Here is a 21,260-nt window from a genome sequence, read left to right as displayed (position 1 = left end):
CGGAGGAAACACTACGGACATAACAAAGAACCTCACTGTTTAGCATCCTCTCCTCCTTGAAGAGCAAGATGGACTGATTCAAACGACGTGCCCCAACACAAAATTTAAACAAGTGTCAATTACTTTTAACAAGAAAACCAGTTCACCACTGCTTATAGTTGATACAACAAATAATCAGCATCATAAACACATGAGCTGTGTGGTGTTGACATAGTTCAAATAAGTGACAAGTAGTTTTCTAACTTTAACAATGATAGAAACCTATAGAAGACACTTAAGTGTTGTGTCTGTGAAACAGTTTCAATAACAGACATGATGTTAAAAGTGTGCTTTGTGTGAGTGTGTGAGCATTGAAACAATAGATGGCTGTTGAAGTCTGACAGGGTTATTTTACCTGCTCATTACCATACAACAATGAGTACATTATGGTTTTCTATTTAGTTGAATTATTTTTTTAAATATTAAATGAGTTCAGTTTCCCTCTAGGACTTGATTCTGCATGTAATCTATAAAACTCTGTGTGTCAGGAAAATCAGCATCAGATCACTTGAAGCAGCCGTCCCTTCAAGCTGCATTCTATTCATTTTGCCGATTAAGTATCGGTATCAAGATACTATGGGTAGGTATCGTATTAAACCATATATTTGGTATCCTGACAACACTAGTTTGAAATAAGCCACATGCAACAAACTTAAAAGATTCAAAAGCTCAACTTTGTTTCAGTCTGTAGTAAGTTATCAAAGAGTGCGGCAAGTATCATATTATTTATGAAACACAGTAACTGAAGAAACTGAACCAGTAAAGTTTTAGGTGAAAACACTCTTAAAACACTCTGTGAGTGGACTGTGAAAGCATCTTTGAGTAATATATCTCTGTCATTCAGGATTATTCACTCGTCTGCTCCCCCTCTTTTCCTTTCCCATCAACAGCTCTCTACATTTAGATCCTTTGTGTTTGATGTCATTGCCTTCCTGCGTTAACCTGATCCTGAACCCGGCTGTCTACCAGCACCAGCCTGTAAGCTTTCATAAATAAATCTTAAAAACGTCAGTAATGTCTGCGTTTGGGTCCTTTCCCTGCTGCCCACACTTCTAGCTGTCACACTGTGAGAATTAAAGTGAAGTATGTTTCAAAAACGGCAACAAGAAGCCGTAAAATAATCCAGTTTCTGACTGAACTTTTGATGGATGAGGACGTCTCACACTGCAGTGAAGATCAGAAACAGAAACACTCAGAGACAGAGCAGTTTTTAATGACCCTGCAGTGATTCAGGGACACTAAACCTCATAAAGCATTTAAGTATTGTACTTAAACTTCAGAGATAACTGAACCTGACAGCAGTGATCCATATTAACAGCATGCTGGTCATTCAGCTCATTTTGTTTCCTTTTAGTGTTGTTTGATGAACAGCCTCCACAGCCCACGGTGAACATCAGCGTATAATGTGAAACTTTACAGTGAGAGCAGAAAAAAAGCTTTTATCCCATAAAATAAAGAGAGTTTTACCTCATACTCATAAAAGTAATTTCCTCTCCCTCTGATTTTACTGGTGTAAGAACTTTTAGAGTGCTGAGAAAAAGGCAGTTTGGGCTGTTCAGTGAGGGAAAAGGTGCAATATATATATATATATATATTTTTTTTTTATGAACACATGAGTGCTTGTTGTGGGGCGGACTTACAAAGTCTGGTTTTTCATCCAAATATGAGTAACAGTGGTGCCTCCTCCCCTCTTTATCTCTATGATACCATCAGGACACCTCTAGGACAATCACACACATTGTCGTTACCAAAAACGTATACATTTTCCCAAAGTTTTGGGAAAAAACCAAAGAACTGGTCTAGCTGAGGGAGTCAGGGGATCAACAAAATACCTCCCTACACCTTATAAACAACACTGTCATTCCCCCATACTCCTCAACTCATAGAAACGCATAGAAACATTTATGAAGCTCCATCATAAATCTCAGTTCTTTCTCTCTGGAAAAAAAAAGAAATCTGGTCTCCTTTTGTCACTACCCCTTCTTTCTCCTTGTTTTATTACTTTTTTAGAAGTCTTTTGCTTTTGCTTCCTTTTTTCTTTTTCTTCTTTATGGTTGTAGTCATTTGATAATTTTTTGTTCTTCATTGTATTTTTTTCTTGTTGTCACCTATAATCTTAGCTGTTCATGCAACTCTATCCAAACCATGCTTGATAATTAAGGTTCACTGCTTATAATTCCCCACCATTACCTGTTTTTGTGGTTGTTGGGTGAAAATCACCATTAGGTGCCACTGAGACTTTCTAATTTCCCCAAGGCTGAGATTTTCCTATGTCACTGAAAACATCAGAAGTTTTCTTAAAGGGGCAGTTACCCTAAAATGACAGGTCCATATGATTATGAAAATAGAATATGGGTGATCAATATGATTGATTTTATAAAATAACTTGTTGGTATGGGTGGGTACCACAATAGGTAATTTTATAGGTATCTACCGAATTCTGTCTGTGGTACCAAGTACTAATTCACATAAAACCAAAAGGTACCATGTCCAGGTACCTAAACACATCCTTGTGACTGTGAGGGAGTAGGTGATTTTCCACATTGGACATGAACACAGCATTGTAAGCTTGCATATTGAAGAATAAACATGTTAAACTGAAAAAATCTAACGTTTTATTATCCCAAAAAATGATATTTTTTTACCACATAGACACAAAAAGTACCAAAAATTGGTACCACCGAGTACTGATATCGATTGACAGGTACCGGGTATCAGTACCATATCATTTCAAATGTGAATGCTACCCACCCCTACTTGTTGGGGACAATAAAACCATGTAAACAAATGATTAGCCACTTAATACACCTACTGTAGTTAGAAGAGTGGAGTGTGGGACATGTCAAAACCACGTATCTAATGGGAAAAATATTGTACTGATTCATGATGACTAAGTGAATCTGATGAGGATACCAAAGGCAGTTTGTAGTCATATTGACAAGAGATGCCATTCTTTTAACGTTCAGTAAGGTCATCATAATAAAGAACTGAAGCGTAACACTCAGAGGGGCTTGATGGGGATGAGCTCTGCTGTCGGTTGCAGATGAGCGAACAGCGTAGCTTTACATGCTAATGTTAAGCTAATGAGAGGAACATATGTTTGAGGAGTGACAACTGATGTCCCCCCATCATTTATCTACAGATCACCTTGATATCAGGAGGTGTGTACTGTTGTATGGATGGATGGTCACACCTACTGTTCATGCTAACTAGTTTTATGTTAGAGTCACAGACAAACAGTGTTGGGGAAATTACTTTAAAAAAGTAATTAGTTATAATTACTCGTTACTTTCCCCATAAAAGTAATGGAACAACTTCTTCATAAACGTAATTAGCTTCTAGGTAAAGTAATTCTTGCGTTACTTTTTTGAAAAACCTTCAATTTCTCAACAGAATCCAGTTTTTGAGCAGGCTTTTCTTTGGAGCACAATGTAAACATGTATGTTCTTACGGCGTTAGTAATGCTGTTAGTTCTAATGCTGTTATTCCCAACACTGTTATTCCCAACACTGCAGATAAACTGTAGAGGTAAGTGATCTGACTTTAAGCTCTCAGGTTACATCATGTATCATTTCTCTCGCTGTCCGTTCCCCATCAACTGAACCGTAAAGTCGTCCTCGTGACAGCGTCTGATTTTCTCTTTCTGTCAACAACTCAGACACTCAGTTGCCGCCTGTGAGCATCTGCATCCTGTGGTTTTATGATCCCCTGTGGCAGCCGCCATTTACTGACCTTTGACCTCAGGCTGATAAAAGTGGAGGGAGATCACTTAACTTATGGTCTGTTTTTCCTTATCTGATGGGCCACTTACAGCGCAGAGAGCTGCCTTTTTATTACGTAACACTGTCACATCCTGCTTCGTCCCTTTACATTATTAATGAGGATAAAAGCCCCTCGCTCCGACCAGAGACCTCCGCATTACATCTCCCAGAACGCACTCCCTCCAGACTGTGCAGAAAGACAAAAACAGTATGAATTAAAGAGGCTGTTAATTTGAGTGAATGATGATCCTGCCACTCGTCCAGCAGTATTTTATCCCAGCATCCGTCTGCAGAAACATTCATCTCCTCAGGTGCCAATAAAGCATTCAAACTTTTAAACTGTGCTCAACATTTCTTTCTTGTCGACGTGTGTGCAAAGGCTTTTTTTAATTGAGTTTTGGCTCCAACCTGATTCTCCCACTGCATCTACTTGAACCTTAATTACGGAGGTCTGCCTGTGCATGAAAGCAAGGTAATAGAATACGGCCTCAGGTCATCACATTTAATAGTATGACTCATCATTAACACTTGGCAACAGCCATCGATCGGCGTAAGTGAAAAGAATACTTGAAAACAAGGCTGAGGGAGAGACTAAGTGCTCCATCAGATGAAGCAGAGCCATAACTCAGTCAGGACGGAGCGAGCTGGCTGCTGTTTCCTTCACTCCAGAGGCGGCTCAGATTTCTGCTCATCAGCGTCACTCTCCTCAGACAGACAACCACCGGCTCTAAATGCTTCCTTCCTCTGACAGCACAGTTCAGGATGACCACACATCCCTGCCTCGCCACCCAGCAGATGGAGGGTGATTTAGATTTCCTTTATTATATCTGAGAAGTTCATCCCGACATGATCACATACAGTCTGACCACTTCTCCTCACTGACAAACTGAAACACTGAAAGCTCCGAGCAAACGGACAGGTGAGCATCAGAACTTGACAACAGAGTGATTCTCCAGATTCCCCAGATCTCAGTACAATCCAGCATCTGTGGGATGATCTGAAGTCTGATCCAAGAAAGTATGGGGACTTGTGGAGCTACGTTTGACAAGATTTTATTGATACCAATGCCCTAATTGATTCTCCATATTGATCTGGATATTTATCAATTCACTGTCAACAACATTTAACTGAGTTTATAAGTAAACTAGAAAAGCGCTCAGAGAGCGCAGACCTCCACCAAGCATATTAAGTGTTACTTTAATGTTATACTTCCTTTCAGCAGACTGTCTGCTACAATTTGGTGTTAGTTGCAGGTTTGTACGATGTGTTACCTGACAGTGTTGAAAATTATGATGACCCAGTTCATATTCCATATTCCGGATCTTAGGATCCAGAATATTGCCAGAATCTGGATCGTACTTTTACATCTGTCAGAAATTATGGTGACCTTGTCTTGTATTGTTTTGCAAAGCAATCTGACCATTTATCATGGAGTTGTATACACATATGGTGAAAACAGCCCTATCTCACAATGATAAAGAATCCTTTACAAAAAAGTCCTGGATCCAGACGGTGATCCAGATCACCTCCAAAGTTTAATCACTTTTTCCTTATCCCATTTTTAACATTACTTGAAAATTTCATTGAGATCCGTTGGTTAGATTTTGAGCTGTGTTGTTTACAGACAAACAGACAAACTCTCCTAAAAAATACAACCTCCTTGGCGGAGGTAATTAATATGAAATTGGTCACTGGATCTGGATATCTCTGGACATAATAAATAAAAATAGGTAAAAATGTTATTGACTGAAATAGGCCATCTAGTGTCTCAAAGTGGTTATAGCAATTGTTTGAGTGATGCTGTTTGGAAACTTGCTGTAGTTATGAAGCCAGCCATCAGCCTGCACGTAACATTTCTTAAATTTGCCCGTCACCATTTTAAAATTTGGAGTTCAGAGTGTCGTTTACAAAGAGTAACTGTGATATGTTTCTGTGACGGAAGTTGAAAGTTATACCGATGTATGCTAACTGCTAGCATATCAATGCAATTTTCTATATATATATCAGCATCAAGCTAGCGCAATTTTGTTTTTACCGTTTTTGGTAAATAAGGGGATGTATACCATGCTGAATTTGTTGAATAGGAATCTTGTGTAAAAGAGAAATGTCCATTATGTATGTGTTTGGTTTTTCAGTGAAACTTGAAATTAAAAATCCTGCATCAGAGTTTTCTTGGGAAACTGTTACCAATTTGCTAAACTGAGATAGCTGTGGCAGACTGGTTGATGTAAGGCCTGACAGCTCCAGCAGATAAAGGCTACAGCGATTTTTTTCCCCATACAGTACCATTACAGCAGAAGTAATTTAGAGTTACCTTTCACATAAATCGTGTTTTTTTTTAATAAACAGACTGAATAGCCTTACGTTATTCATCTAGTTTCCATGACAGGATGTCATTTGTACATCATCACCTTCACATTTCCAACCCTACATGTTGGGAGACACACCAACATGTGTGCACATTTTACACACAAACAAGCACATCCTGTATAGCGTGCCGTGGTTTTCCCACCTTTCTGACTGTATAGTGGACAGAGAGCTCGGAAAACATGCACAAGAAATATAACAGAAAATGGTTTTAGATACCCATCCCTAGAAACCTTCAAGTCCTATTAACCTCAGCTTTAAAAGGCTTTGCTGCAAATGTCTTGGTGCCAGATGCCACACCACACCCTCAGAGGTCGACTGGAGTCCAAATCTCAGCAGCTCCGTGCAGTTACGGTCCTTTTTTCATTGGCTTAGCAGTAGTGAGACTGGTATACTGGCTCCAAATACAGGTACCATCCTGTAAAACCTGCATCATGTCCAAGTTTTAACTGCAAAACATAAACTCCCTCGAGTCTCTGAAGCTCCTGAAATCTGAGCCCAAACATCGAGGACATGACCTCTGCATTTTCACTGCCAGCTCTGCTTCTGATCCCTGAGAGTCAACATCACCACACTCAAATAAAACCCAGCCCTGAACCCAAATATTTAAAGAAATCAGGGCCTGACGGCTCGTAAAGAGCGTTATGAGAGAACAGTAAGCTGTTAGCGTCGACATTTTTATTTGACAAAATCCTTAAGCAGCTTGTAAAAGTGGGAGAGCAGGTAATTCTTAAGTATATGCCGTATAATTCTGGGCTGGCTTCCAGTAAATTACTCCTTACTTCAGTCTGCGAGACACTTTTGCACAACTTCCTCACACTGTCAGGGCTTTCTGTTAACATTGGTAACGGCCTCAGCTGCTCCTCAAAGCCATGAGGCCGAGGAGAATCAGCGTCCGCCGATAGTCTGCCAGCACCGCTAAGTATCTCACGCTTATTGTTTCTCTCCTCAGGCACCAAAGAGCTGGAATCTTTAAAATGTTTTCTGTGGTGATACTTGCGAGCACTCCATCCCCGGTCCTGCAGGGGATGCAACGTGCTGCCAAAGACGCAGGTTGCCTTGGTAACACTGACAGCACCTCCCCATAAAGGCTCTAATTGATAGCTGCAGATAGCTGCAGAGAATTAAGCCTCACGCCGGGATCACTGGAGCTACATGCAGACAAAGGCACAGAGGGAACCCATGTGCTGAGCTGTGTGTGGCCAAAGCAGGCTTCAGATGTAAGTAAGGGTGCTCTGCTGGGACAAATCTGCTCCCAAATCCTGAAGCAGTCTTTAAATAAACCACATTTGAAGTCCTGTTCCCTCATCAAACAACAGTGAATAAAAACAGCTTCTTTAAGTCTTCTTTTAGATAATAAGCAGCAGTGCTGTCAGAAAACATCATTTCTAATGTTTAGTTTTTCGAGCTTGAAACACTCAGATGAAAAAAATGACAGTTTTTACACCAAGCTGTCCCAAAGGAAAAAAAACAATGCACAGATCGGATGAGCACTCCTCTCATTTTGTTAGGGATGCCATCACTCTGCTGAAATGACTGGGAGTAAATCAGCTCTCTGCTGGGAATATAATTAGAAATGATTTTTGCATTTACTACGGCAGTGTTATGTCCACACGTGTCAATACAGCTGAAGTGGTGAGTCGTTTTACGGCTGTGTTTGAGCAGCAGCAGCAGCAGCAGCAGAGCTAATGCTGAGTGAGGAATTATTGAGCTGTGATTCAACAGAAGCCAAAGTTAGGAGAGAAATGATCTGACTGTATCTCTGTGTGTCTGTCTGCACAGATGGAGCAGACAGACACCAGTTTTTTTCTTTCTGTCAACACAGAGCTGGATGAAAAAGCTCACATAGACGGAGAGGACTGCGGGGTTTAAAAACAAGCAACAATGGAAAAGAAACTGTGGGCTGAAACTCGAGTTAGACATTTATTCAGTGTTACGTGAACGCAGACATTGAAGAGTGGCAAAGTAAACAGCAGCCTCAATATGTTTAAATGTAGCTGAAACTATTAAAGACATTACAACAAACACTTTTTAGGAATGGGAGGGAGGAGATTATAAGGTGACCCACAATGCAAAGCAACATACATACAATATGATTTCATGCCATGGAGTACAATACAAAATGATGCTATGCACTGCAAAACGTTGCCATGCTATACCATTCAATCCCATACGATGCGATTTTGTTGCTGCCCTTCACCATGTTGTAATAATAAAAGTGTAAAAATTAAAGTAAATAATGGTCAACGTGAAATGTAACAAAGGGGGAGAAAGCGGTTAGGCTTCAAATTTCTTCAGTGTGTGTACATTTTATGTCAGAAATTAATTACGCTCATTAAGGAGACACCTTTCTGCTCTCTTTGGGACAGAAGCTGTAGTTTTCTATCTTTCGTCTCACTTTTAAAAAACCAAAAGGAGTTCCCCTCCAGCATTTGCTGATCAAACCTGAAAGCCTGTTAGTTTCATTCCACTGTCACTATGTGCCTCTGTGCAGGGGTGTGTCATGACTTTCAGACTGGGGGGGCTCAGTGAGGGCAGTGGCATAGGTAGGGGTGGCCAAATAATTACCATTTCTCCTCTTTAACCTAACAATGTACTTTAACAACCTTAAGTAAATATGATGGTATGGATAATCAATTCAACAATGATTTTAGAGTAAAAATGTATTATACAAGAATATGCATCAGCCAGTCTAATAAATTTACAGCAGTGCACCACCTAAAAAAAAAAGTTAGGCACAGCGGTGCAACCCATTAGCGGCCAGTTAAAAAAAGCACAAATGTGAAAAAAGGTTCCCTTTTCTTTGTTGCAGGTTTGAGGACAGTGACTCAGTAGCCAACCTGCGTGACTCTCGTGTCGCTGTCCTCAGCTCAGTGCTGAAGTGAAAATACACTCACCTTGGCACCTACACAGCCAGATAATAACATTAACCTTAGCCTATTTGTTACTTGCTTTGCTGTTGTGAGGGGTTGGGTACGGGAGGACATGATGGAGAGAGGGCAGCCGAGCTGGACCGCGACTCATCGGAGGTAATTTTACGGGGCATTTTTTCGTGAATTTAAATGAAAACAAGCTGCTTTGCTTTGCCATGTTTAAGATAAAGCTAAGTGTTTACCACCATCTGTTTGGAGCTTGATGCTTGAAAAGCTGGCGCGCAAATGGCATTCATTTGATTGATCACACATGGGGGTACAATCCACTGATTGGCTGAGAAGCTGTCACTGTGTGGTCAAAACAGGTGGACCCATGCCTAAAATGGGTGGGCCCAGGCCCACCCGGGCCCAACAGTAGCGCCATGAGTGGTGCAACCAATGCAAAATGTTGGTCTGGAGCCCTCTATCCAGTGATACCAGGATCAAAACAGTCACCTAATGACACCACTGGATAACTGATAACAGAAGAACATTAGACATCAGTAATGTGAAGCATTACTTTAGTGATCACCAAACTTTGATGTCACTCTGATGAAACAATGCTCAAGATTTTAAGCTTTTATTAGTACAGCGGAACTAATAAAAGCTTAGAAACCTCATTCTCCTGGGCTACAGCTGTCTGCTCTCCGTTTCAGTCTCACTGCTCTTTGCAGGGCTGCTGTAACAGGAGGTGGAGGAGAGGCCAGGCAGAGTACGGACACTGAAGGAGGGATACAGTAAGCGTGGGGGGGAGGTGAAGAGAAGCCGTAACAGCTGCCATTATTTATGTGTTCAGAAGTCAATTACACAGCAAACACAGCAGCAGTCATAAATATAGATCCACACACAACACCAGCATAACGTCAGTCAACAGCTTTAAGATGCAAGCACTGCAGAGAGGCACCGCAATTTATCGTTTGCACCAAGGAAAAAAGACTTAAGATGCTAGCCATCAACTTCACATCCAGGTGCTACTGTATGTTTGGTGACTTAAAATGAGAGAAGGTCTGGAGTCCATGACATGCATCAAAGTTGTTGCTGCTTAAACGCTCTGCTCTTCTTCTGGCCATAACTCATACACTCTGTCAAGATCAAGTCTAGGCAAGAACACTTTCTTTCTTTTACTTTCAGAGTTTGGGGTGCTGAATCAATTTAACTTGCAATTCTTCAATACGATTTCTGTGATTTTTAGTTTGCTTTTTTTAACACCAGACCATGGGAAAAAGTTAAATGATGATGATAATGTCTACAGACTACATCAGGAGCCACATTTTCCCATAAAATGCACATCACGTGAGTCAGAGAGAAATATTTAACCTCTGCTGGAGAAAAGTGGTAATTTTTTTCCAATCCAGTTAATCAACAAAGACTGAAATGAAGAATTTGAAATTGGAAAAAAAAAATCTGACAAAGAATTCCGATTTTGATATTGTTAGACAAATCCCGATATACTGATTCTCAATTTTTTCTCCCACCCCACCATACATCTCATGAGCATCCTCTGTGGTGAAAAACATGTTTTATTTGTTCTTGACATAAATGAATGGTCACATTATTTTCTTTTTATTTCTAATTTTCTCTGTTAAGATGGATGACAAGAGGGTTCACTCTGTGCATCACTCTCACGTTCATTCTGGAACAGAATAAAACACAGTGGAATGAATGGAGTGAAGCCTCTTGTATGTCATTGAAAATCTTTGTCACTAGGGGCAGGGGGGGCAGCTAGCATCAGGCTAGCGCAAACTTAGGTCAAGTTTTCTCAGAGACTCCCACACAGATTCTTCCTATGCGTTTCCAAAAGTCACCCGTGCTGACATGAGGACGGCGTGAAAATGATCTGCGTTCATACGACTCTGAGAGGACAAGTCACAACGATGTAGTGGCCATGCCAGGCCAGTAGTTGGCGATGTGGATATATGTGTGTTTATATGCTACTCAGAAATCAGCCATCATTGTTGTGGTAGTCCTTTCTTTTTCTGCGATTATATTGAGTGAGACAGTTGGCAATCCGACCTTGAGGCGCATTACCGCCACCTACTGAACCAGAATGGCTTAACTGGAAGTTGTGGCTAGGCGCACAACCTTCACCTGAAACTGTGAGTGCGCTTTCACCCTGACACACTGTGCTCTGTGTTTATATGAGGCTGGATGGAGGAGCCTTCTGAAAACTCTCCACTCTGGAGAGCGTTTTCAAAAGTTACCGTTTTCGGACAAAACGCAATGCAGGCTCATCTAAAAGCAACGAAATGTTATCAGATTTGATCGTTTTTGGCGTTGTTTAAACGTGGCCTTACAGAGTGCAGCAAGTGAGGCTGTTGAGCTCTAGGGGCAATGCAGGTTAACTTAGTAGAAATTAGCAAAGCGCAGCAGAGTGCAAAGCCACAGCCTCAGTGTAGAAATATTTCAGCTTTAGACCAAATTAGCAAGGTGGGCCTATCAACACGCACAAGCCAGTGTTATTTTGTTGATTAATTTAGATTTTTAACTGGGAGCCCTTTTCTTTTTTTCTTTTTTTTTGGTGGGGGGCGGGATCATTTCAAAGGGTGTGTTGCATTATGATATAATATTTTTTATATTGGTCTCAAAATAATATTGTCAATAATATTGTTCATCTTCAACGATTGTGGGACTTTAAATCGTCCAGCAACATTTGTTATCCACTCCTATGTGGGGTCAAACAGAAAAGCTGAAATGAACTGTGCTCAGCATTGATGGTTAATACCAAGAAAAGGCAATAAATGATGACACTGTGAGTGGAAAATGGTGCTACTGTAGGAAAACAGTAACAGATAAGTGCAGAGAAAATTATCCTTTTTTTTTTTTTACAAAAAGCCAGACTTTCATTTTCTTAAGTCCAAAGGTTGAATTTCTTAAAGCGATCTATCATTTTGGCTGCAGCCTTCGCTAGGACCACAGGACAGATATTAAATGGAGACACATCTTGAAGAAAGGTGCAGAACAAGAGGAACAAAAAAAATCCTCTAATGAAATGAATCCCAGACCTGCGTCGTGGGAGGACACGGAAATTGCATCAAGCAAATCTGGGGAGTGGAACCCATATGGCTAATGGATGCTGGTTATGATATTGTTTTGGAAGGCTCCAACAATACGCTGTCCTTCAGATGCTACAGCGCCACAGACCTCCACAAATCATCACTGCGGGATAATAGAACACACGGATCAGACCCAGGAGGAAGCATGCCAGGAGAAGGAAGAAGGAGACCGGTCTGAATAATGATGACGGTCACCTTCGTCATATATCACCGTCCTCAGAGGAGATGACTTGGATAAGGTTGTCAGTGTGGAGGGCTGACAAATTTCTGCACCAGCCTTAGATTTCAATCCCACACAGCCTTCTCTCTGTCTGCTCCTCCTGCTTCATAATCGCCTGCTAAGCTTGAAATTAATCCACGTTGTAGTCACCCAAACACGTCTTTGTAAATTGGACGTAGCGGGTTGGCCGTCATGAATCTGGAGTGATGACACAGCATCACGTTGTAGGGCCTCACTCCTAAGGAAACGTCTCACCCACTGAAGTTATCAGGAAGTGGTAACCAAGGTCAGGTTGGTACAGTAGGCTGGTCTGAATATTGGATGGATTCAATTAGCGCTTCAGCAAAGGAGAACGTGAGTGAAATGTAATAACCAGCTCGGCGTGATGGAGCAGTGGGATTGATGCTCTGAAGAGGCTGCTGTAAAATCAGACTGATAGACTAACTCTTTTTTTCTGCACACTGTTTTACTGGAGTTGGCAGCCTTGGCTTTTCTTCGCCTGTGCTTCATTTGTTACTCAGAGAAGGTCATCGGCGAACATGTTCAGGCTCTTCCTCAATGTCCAGCACCGCCCTGCCCACAGGAGTCATTAGAGCGATATGCTGCCCCGGCTGCTGCTAACTGCACGCCATCATGACCTCTGGTAGCTCAGATTAGACCCACAGCAACACAGCCTGTTTTCCTCTCATGGTATCCTCTAACCACACACACTAGAGTCATCCTGAATCTTATAGTGAGCCTTCTCAGGACAGTAAAATCAGATGTGCACCTTAATTGACCCAAAGAACAAAACTGGTCATTTCTGAACCCTGACAGCATGACTCTTGTGTTGTCCCTGTGCGCTCTGTGGCCTGTGACTCTATCTCAAGGCTAAGTTAATGAAAGAACAGAACCAATAAATCCTTGTTCAGTAGTTTAACACTGCTTGTATATAAAAGCAATAGCTGTACAATAAAAATTGGGACAGATGTACACCCACAATAGGTTGACTAATGTAAATTTGGGCATCACAACAAAATGCAGAAAGAGGCAAACTTCACACAGGTGTGCTATCACACTCAGTTGGCAACCAATCAGATTGTGATCTCCATGGTAACAGTGCGAGTGCAGAATCACTATTACCGTGGAGATATTAACAAACATCATCTGCAGCTCAGGTGAGGTTGTGTGACATTACAGGTGTCAGACCATTACACCCAATATAAACTAGGCAGGACATCCAAACCTTTTTTTTTTCCTGTTAAGGTACAAATGAAGTCCACACAGCTGACATTATGACCCAGTGACTTCCCATGCTCCCTGAACCACTCTTTCACAATCTGAGCCTGATGAATCCTGGCATTGTCATCTTGGAATATGTCCGTGCCATCAGGGAAGAAAAAATCCATTGATGGACTAACCTGGTCATTCAGTATCTTCAGGTAGTCAGCTGACCTCATTCTTTGAGCACAGACTGTTGCTGAACCTAGACCTGACCAACTGCAGCAACCCCAGATCATAGCACTGCCCCCACAGGCTTGGACAGTAGGCACTAGGCATGATGGGTGATCACTTCATCTGCCTCTCTTCTTACCCTGATGGCCCATCACTCTGGAACAGGGTCAATCTGGACTCATCAGATCACATGACCATCTCCCATTGCTCCAGAGTCCAATCTTTGTGCTCCCTAGCAAATTGAAGCCTCTTTTGTCAGTTAGCCTCACTGATTGTTGACTGACAGCAGTCAGTCGCTACCGTCAGCAATGCAAGATCTAGGTAAAAAAAAATAATGCAACACTGGATGGAAATAAATCTTGTGACATTGTAGCAGCTTATCAAAACAATGCCACGCCATTTTTTGTGGTGACTTTTTTTTGGCCAGGCAGTGTATATCAGGGAACGCTTATGTATACTGGCAAAGTGGGTGACTGGTTCAAATTGCTGATCACCAGTCAATAAAAAATAAAAAACTAACCAACAATGAAATGTGCTACATTTCATTGTTGGTAACTATTTTGTGACAGCTGTTATCTGACCTGGCTTTCTCAGCCAGGCACAAGACAGGAGCTGAGAAGGAGAAAATGTGATGGGGTTTTCTTTTTGTTTGTTTGTTTGTTTGTTTCTAATTGTCCTTCTTTGGTGAGGTGGGAGGACTGACAGACACATAAGTAATGATGATTGGCTACAATCATCCAATTCCAAGGTAAGCCAATCAGAGCCAGAGTTAAGGTAGGTGGGTTTTGATGCTACAAACCTAAGTGCACCGCAAATTCCCATACAAGAGGACTAAATACAAGAATGGCAAGTCCAGAGCAGTCTGTTGATTTCAAACTAGCGTTTTCAGAATGGAAGTACAGGCACTACTACAAGATCGCTGATGTCAAAGACAAGAACGTGCATGTGAAGTTGACATAATGTCCCAGAGCAAAACCTGCCTGAAAAGATTAATTCTTTTGTATATTTGAAGGTTTTTCCAAGAAGAGCCTTAACATTTACATCCCCCGGTAATGGATTATATTTATGAAGGAGTAATTTTCTAACTTATCTAATTTTTCTTGGGAGGGTGGGTAGCTAGTAACTATAACTTGTTGTTTTAGTATTTTGCCTGACAAATTATTTTGCAAACATGTTAGAGGTATGATTGGTAGATTTAGATACACTTTTTTGTTATACTAGTTAAAATGATCTATATGTCCCGATGGTCAGCAATACATGATTTGTTCTTAAATGAGAGTGAATAATATCTTCTATCTACAGCAGGAGAAAACCCAGGAAAACATCGGCCAATCACATCGATTGGGATCCAATCTGTTAAACCAATCAAATCCCATCCAGCTGTTTTGCCCTCCTCCTGTGCATACATTTCCCCGGCGCCAACTGCCCCTGACTCAATGCGTGTTCCTAAGTTTAGCCGTGTAGGTTCGCACTCAGCAGAAGAATGGCAGAGAAACTACCCATACCCCGATTACTGGTCACCTTGTCAGGACTAGGCGGAGTCCTGACAGGATGCTACATCCAAATTCATGCCAGTTTTTCAGGACTGCCAACCCTGCCTTTAATACAAAATTTCAAAGATACATATGTGCTTCATATTGGTTCCCTTTGTCAGGCACTTAGCCTGCAGAAGGAGATCCTGATTTTATCAAGATTTATAGAAAAAGTGGGTTTTAAAATGGGTCAATGTTAGTTTCAGTCTGTTTCATAACCAGCCAAAAACTCTTTACAGCAGCTCTAACCTGACCACTCAGACTGTTTCAAACCACAAACAACATCAGACCTGCAGCTGTGTTACATTTTATGAGCTGAAAACATCATCAAGGAGCTGTAAAGACTTCACACATTTCGTTAAGATCAGTGTGGTTCTTTAACCCAAAAGTCGGGGTTAAAAGAGTACAGATCTGAGATGAGTCATTTCAAACAGACTCTCGCCGAGTTTGGATCAATAAACAGACGTGCAGCTGTGATCATCCTCAAATAACTTTTCTCTGGTTTTCAGCAGATTAGTGATGTGTGAAATAACTTTTGACTGATGCTCCTCTCGTGTTATTTTTACACCTTCATGTAATATTGAAGCCTGGTACGGCAGGCTCTCTGTGTTAATGGAAATCAAACTTTAACTCATCACTGTCCAAAAACAACCTTTGGACATATATCAATGATGATCGTCCAAATGGAAGTGTTCCTCTCAGTGAAATAGCTTGATTGCTTTAAGATGAGCTGCCCTTTGATGAAGTTTTGGTCAGCTTAAGAAAAATATGTCTCCATAAATGTGAAAGGAAGATGATCATGCTTTCATTCAGAGCCGCTGGGTAGTTTGGACACCAGACTTTCAAGTCGTGCACGCTCCAGCCTCAGAGATAGCAGTGTTCAGAGCTGAGCTGAGCAGGTACGAGTGTAATAGCAGCAGCATTGTGCTGACATTCAACAAAAGCTCCTTAATATCAAACACAGCAAATGTCTCTCATTACTCGCCACTTTTCATCCTCATTCTCCCCGGCTGTCACAAAGCTTTAGGCACTTAACCAATAACAAAAGCCCTGTTAGAGAGTTAATTCAGAATAATGGTGACAGGCAGAGGCAGTGGAAATATCACCTGTCACCTGAGACAAGACGGATGATACACAGACACAAACGAGAGGAGGAGAATGAAATGTTGATGCATGGGATGTGTAAATGGATCTGTGAACTAATCCTTCTCACAGCCTGAAACACGAAGAAAGGCAGACTGAAGCCGAGACAGTGTGCCCACAAAAACATGAAATAGACTCAATACAAATCAAACTTTCCAAGTTCATAATCCACAAATTCAACCATGCAAGGGTTCAGTTTGCTCTCAGCTAAGGCTCACACTTGTAAAGATTTTTTTTGTCTTTGAAAAATAGATGATGTTTGATCACTGAGCTGCAGCTCCGGGAGAGCAATCCTGCAGGGGGAGTTTCAAATCTGAGCTGCATGTGGATCATTCATGAAGAACAAGGATGAAACCGTCTCTTAGAATTAAAAACAGCAAGAAAACCCGCAGAAACAGAGAGGCAGAATTTTTCTCTGCAGAAAAGAGCACAACACAGAGCGCCATAAGGTCACCATGAACTCATTAAGAGCTCCACTGGGACACTAGCTTATTCATCCTCTTCTGCACTTTTGCAAGAACAGCCTTTTTTTGCAAACACAACACTAGAGAAAGGTAAGAAAGATTTTGTTTACCTGTTCGGCATCCTCCTCAGGACACAGCGGCTACCCTTCCAGCCCGGCGCGCAGGAGGAGCAGCCAGGATGCAGCGGAGGTCAGAAAGTCTCTCCGCATGTCCCTCGTAGGCGTGTGTGCTCAGCTTAAACACAGCAGGTGAGTGGACAGGACTCCAATTCTGGGTCCTCCGCTCCAGCCGTGCGCGCTCCAATAGTCAGGTGCGCAAAATAAACCTGCAGACAGTCAGAAGGCGTCCCGCCGCCGTGGGGGTTGTTACTTTGCGTCTCGTTTCACGGGACCGGTGAGATAAACAGGCAGCCGTGCAGGAGTCCACTTGAACCGGAGCGCCCTCCTCCAGCACCATGCGGAACAGTGTGGCGGTGGAGACGCGTGGAGCTCGCTGTGGTGCTGCTGAGTGGAGGAGGCTGCTCGGGGAGAGCCGGGGCGTGTTCCAGGAGGAGGAGGAGGAGGAGGGCGGGTGCATTGAAAGACTCAGCTAAGTGTGAGTGGTTAAAACTTTCTATAGATCTATGTGAACGGAGTCAGAGCCTTCAGGTTAACGCACACATAAGGGCAGAGTTAAGCAGATGATAGGCTACTGGTTTGAGGAGACCGATGATTTATTATTATTATTATTATTAAATTGGCTTCACCTTTGTTAGCCTTAAATGAATTAGTCATTATTTTTTATTAGGCTACTTAATTCATTTTTAAAAACCTAATTGTTGGTTGCAGATTCACCGGTTTTCTTTTACTTTACCGAAACCAGTTGAGAGGAGCTGTTAGTCAGCCTCGTCCATCTCCTCACGTAGGAAACAGGAGCCACATCTCTCGACCCATTTCAGTGGAAGTCTCCTTGTTTTCCTTTGAGGGAACATGCAGGGTTTCTTCTTCTCAAAATTATTAATTATAACAAAACAATATCACAAATCCAACAATGTCCGTCTCTTTCCCTCTACCTGTTGACTTCTTAGTAAATAGGTTGGATTGTCTGTCTCAGGGGCCGTTCACACGACGGTTTTAGAGTGAAACGCAAAAGTTTTGTTGCAGCCTTGGGTTTACACAGAAACAGCGTTTCAGCCGACCTAAATGGCAAACAGTTAGCCGACGTTCTTCGTGGAGACGATGACGTCACACTCCGCCTTACGCAAGCGCATACAACAGGACAACAGTAGCGTTGTTACGACCATCACGAACTACTGTGTTGTGCTGCTCAATCTGCTGACTGTCTTTCTACATAATGTGCATCTGTTGCTTCACTTTTGCTCTTAGTATTCCCCAATACACCAGATGATCGGCTTAACTCTACTTCCTTGGAGATTTTCCTCTTCCTCTTTTCTTCTGGACAAGACAGTCACAGCGCCAACTATAGGCCTGGCATGCTTACTACAGCGTTTTCGGTCCCTTGGCGTTTCCATGTAAACACTTTTTTTTTTCACTGTGTTTTAGCGTTTTCAGATGAAATTATTGCTGCACGATTTGGGGAAAAGGTGCGATTTGCGATTAGATGGACAATATTGCGATTGTGTTTGCGATTTAGTAAAAAAAGTTGTGTCATGATGAGTCTACAGACTTGCTTGGTTATCATGGAGAAAAATCTGAATTGCATGTGCTGACATTGCGATTGCAATTGCCATAGTGATAGTGATAGCGTGCAGCTCTGGATGAAATGTTCTTGTGTAAACAGGGCCTCAGGGCAGATTCCTGCACTGGGTCGGGTGCCCACGGGTACCCACAAAAACAGCTGATTTGAGGGTGGATTTTAAAAACTTTTTTTTTCCTGGGTTCAGATCTGGGTGGAAAAAATAACATGCGGGTCAGGTCGCGGGTTTTAGTTTGACACATCAAAATTAATATAAAATAATAATAAATACAATAAAATAAAAAAAGTAAGTTGTAAGCTGGTTGTAGGGCTGTGACCATATAAATTCTGGCTTCAAATCCGTAACATGGTGGAAGGCTGAGCCTCGCTTTCCAGTTCTTATAATACATCCATGGTTGTGACATGGTCACGGCTCGTACCTGCTGAGCATCGCTTAAGTCTGGACAGAAAGTAAGTCTACTATTACACACGTAAAGGTCCTTTAAAGGGATTGAAAGTTTAAAAGCATGAAACGTAAAAAACGAGTGATTTTACAGTTGTATGTGAGAAGATCACAGAGGGTTGATGATGGAGCTGAAGTCAGGCTTTTATTGGAAGAGTTGCTTCATTCAGGTGCGTTGTTTACTCACTGGCATCTGAACTATAGCAATATACTGTTCAATTTTCAGACAATATGACCCAAAATGATTACTTTAAATAAGGTTAAGGGTCGGGCTGCGGGTCATGTTTCAACGGGTCGGATCGGGTTGCTGTACTAATCGGGCTGATGCGTGGGTTTGCGGTTCGGATGCGGGTTTGTACGTCCCCGGGTCGGGGCGGATCTTGAAAATTGGACCCGTGCAGGACTCGGCCTTAGGGTTGTCTTGAGAGTTTGTGAGCACAGATATGACAGTTAGCTCAGGACTCCATCTTGCTCTGATAGTGAGAAGTGGAGAGGCATCATGTCCTGCAATCCAGGCAAAGACAGCTGAATTAGTGAGAGCATCTCTGAGCTCCTGACCTCTACAAAGTTACTTCAACCTGAAAATGGTTGTGAGGAGTTTGAATGTGATTTTGAAAAAGTCTCTCTTCTAAATATACTTGCCTGATCATAACCCACACTTCAAAATGAGATTATCAGCACCATTACAGGTTATTTTGAAATGCTACATCTTAGCTTTTCTGGTCGAGCAGGACCAGATTGATTTACAGCATGGGATGTCTCTATGAGTCTCTATGACAACACGACTCTGGTTGACAAAGTTTTGTTGTGAGAAGAGATATCTGTGTTTTTCTCTGCTGAAAACTATTTCTGTGATTAATTTTATAGTGATGGTGGACACTGGAGCCTAACTGTCAGACAGAAAAAGGACAGAAGAGCAGAAGAAAGATAAACGGGTGGGTGATAGGCTAAAACGGCTAAACTGTTTGTAATAATGTTCATTCCAACCCACAGTCAGCAGTTATTCTGCAGTGGTCTGTTTAAACTTGAGAGTCTATCAATAAAATGAAGAGTGAGGTTACGTGTGCTCTGATTGGTACATGACTGGCAGGAGATAACCAGGATTCATTAACATTACACAGAGCATGAACACCTTACCTCAGCGCGTTGTATCCAGTAAAAAGTTGTCTTGAACAAAAATAATGTGTTTCAATTCGATCTCCATTAAATTCCAAAACAAACAAACGCCTCTATACAAGCTGCATCTTCTCGACAGTGTGCGTGAGACTACGGGCCAAAAGGTGTCATTGCAGTCCAATTAAAGCAGATCCTCCTCACAGGACCTTTAAAGGGTTGTGATGACAGGAGAAATGTTCAAAGCTGAGTCTTAATTAATTCCTGTTAAGAGCTGAATGAGGACAGAAATATTAAGAGATATAATCCAGCTGAAGTCTTGTTCACCTTTTCCAACCTTACCTTTAATGAAAATATTCACTAGTGTTAATTCACCCAAAGCATAATTAAAGTTTCCCTCTCAGTGCTCATCATGCATCATTTAACATTGCTCTTTGTCTTGGAAGTCTGTGTCATGTTTGGCTGCGAGTAAAAAGCTCTCTGGCTGTGCTGAAACCTGTCTCAGTGGACTTTCCACGTTAACCCCCCAGAAATACTTGACCAGCTGTTGGGAACATGCGACAAAGATGTAAAACTCACAATTGAGGCCTGCAGCAGACAGCTATTTAAAAGTTGTTTTCTCCTAAATGCAGTGAAACTGCACATCAGCCTTCATTGCTCTGCCAGTTAGTTTTTTCTGACTCCAGGATGACCACCAGACAGCCACAGCTGTGGACTTCTGCTGGCACATCCTGTCAATCCTTCTATTCCAAAAGGACCCAAGAGGGGGGAAATATTATGACCTACAGTTACATGTAAGTAATAATTTTGATATATTATTTTAGAAAAATTTCTTTAAAATAAGCAGTAATTAATAATTAACCATGTTTCCACTGAAGTGGACTTTATGCAACACTGAGTTTATTTCTAACACAGAGTCAACCCTCCTGTTGTCCTCAGGTCATTTTGACCTCAAATGAAACCATTTGTGGTCTGAAAACAGAGTATAAATTAGGTCTATTGGCCCTAAATTCCAAAAAGAAGGGAAAAAATAGCAGTAATGGCTTAGACTGAAGTAAGACTCGCGTAACACAGAGTTAAAGACA

General features: G+C 41.7%; 1 protein-coding gene across 1 annotated transcript in view; it reads right to left on the bottom strand.

Annotated features, from left to right (window-relative positions):
* LOC141801532 (heparan sulfate glucosamine 3-O-sulfotransferase 5) overlaps positions 1-17,675 on the bottom strand; it is a 117,942-nt gene extending 100,267 nt beyond the window's left edge. The window contains exon 1 of the mRNA XM_074684580.1: positions 17,036-17,675. The gene's annotated coding sequence lies outside the window, so the exon portion shown is untranslated. The remainder of the gene's footprint in view (positions 1-17,035) is intronic.
* Positions 17,676-21,260: the final 3,585 nt, after the last annotated feature.

Source organism: Halichoeres trimaculatus, unplaced genomic scaffold (assembly GCF_033239565.1).
Source record: "Halichoeres trimaculatus isolate MK-OKI-2021-1 unplaced genomic scaffold, fHalTri1.1 fHalTri1_scaffold_13, whole genome shotgun sequence".
Lineage (NCBI taxonomy): Eukaryota > Metazoa > Chordata > Actinopteri > Labriformes > Labridae > Halichoeres > Halichoeres trimaculatus.
Note: the sequence above shows the minus strand (reverse complement) of the source record. Positions and strands in the feature narration are given on the sequence as shown.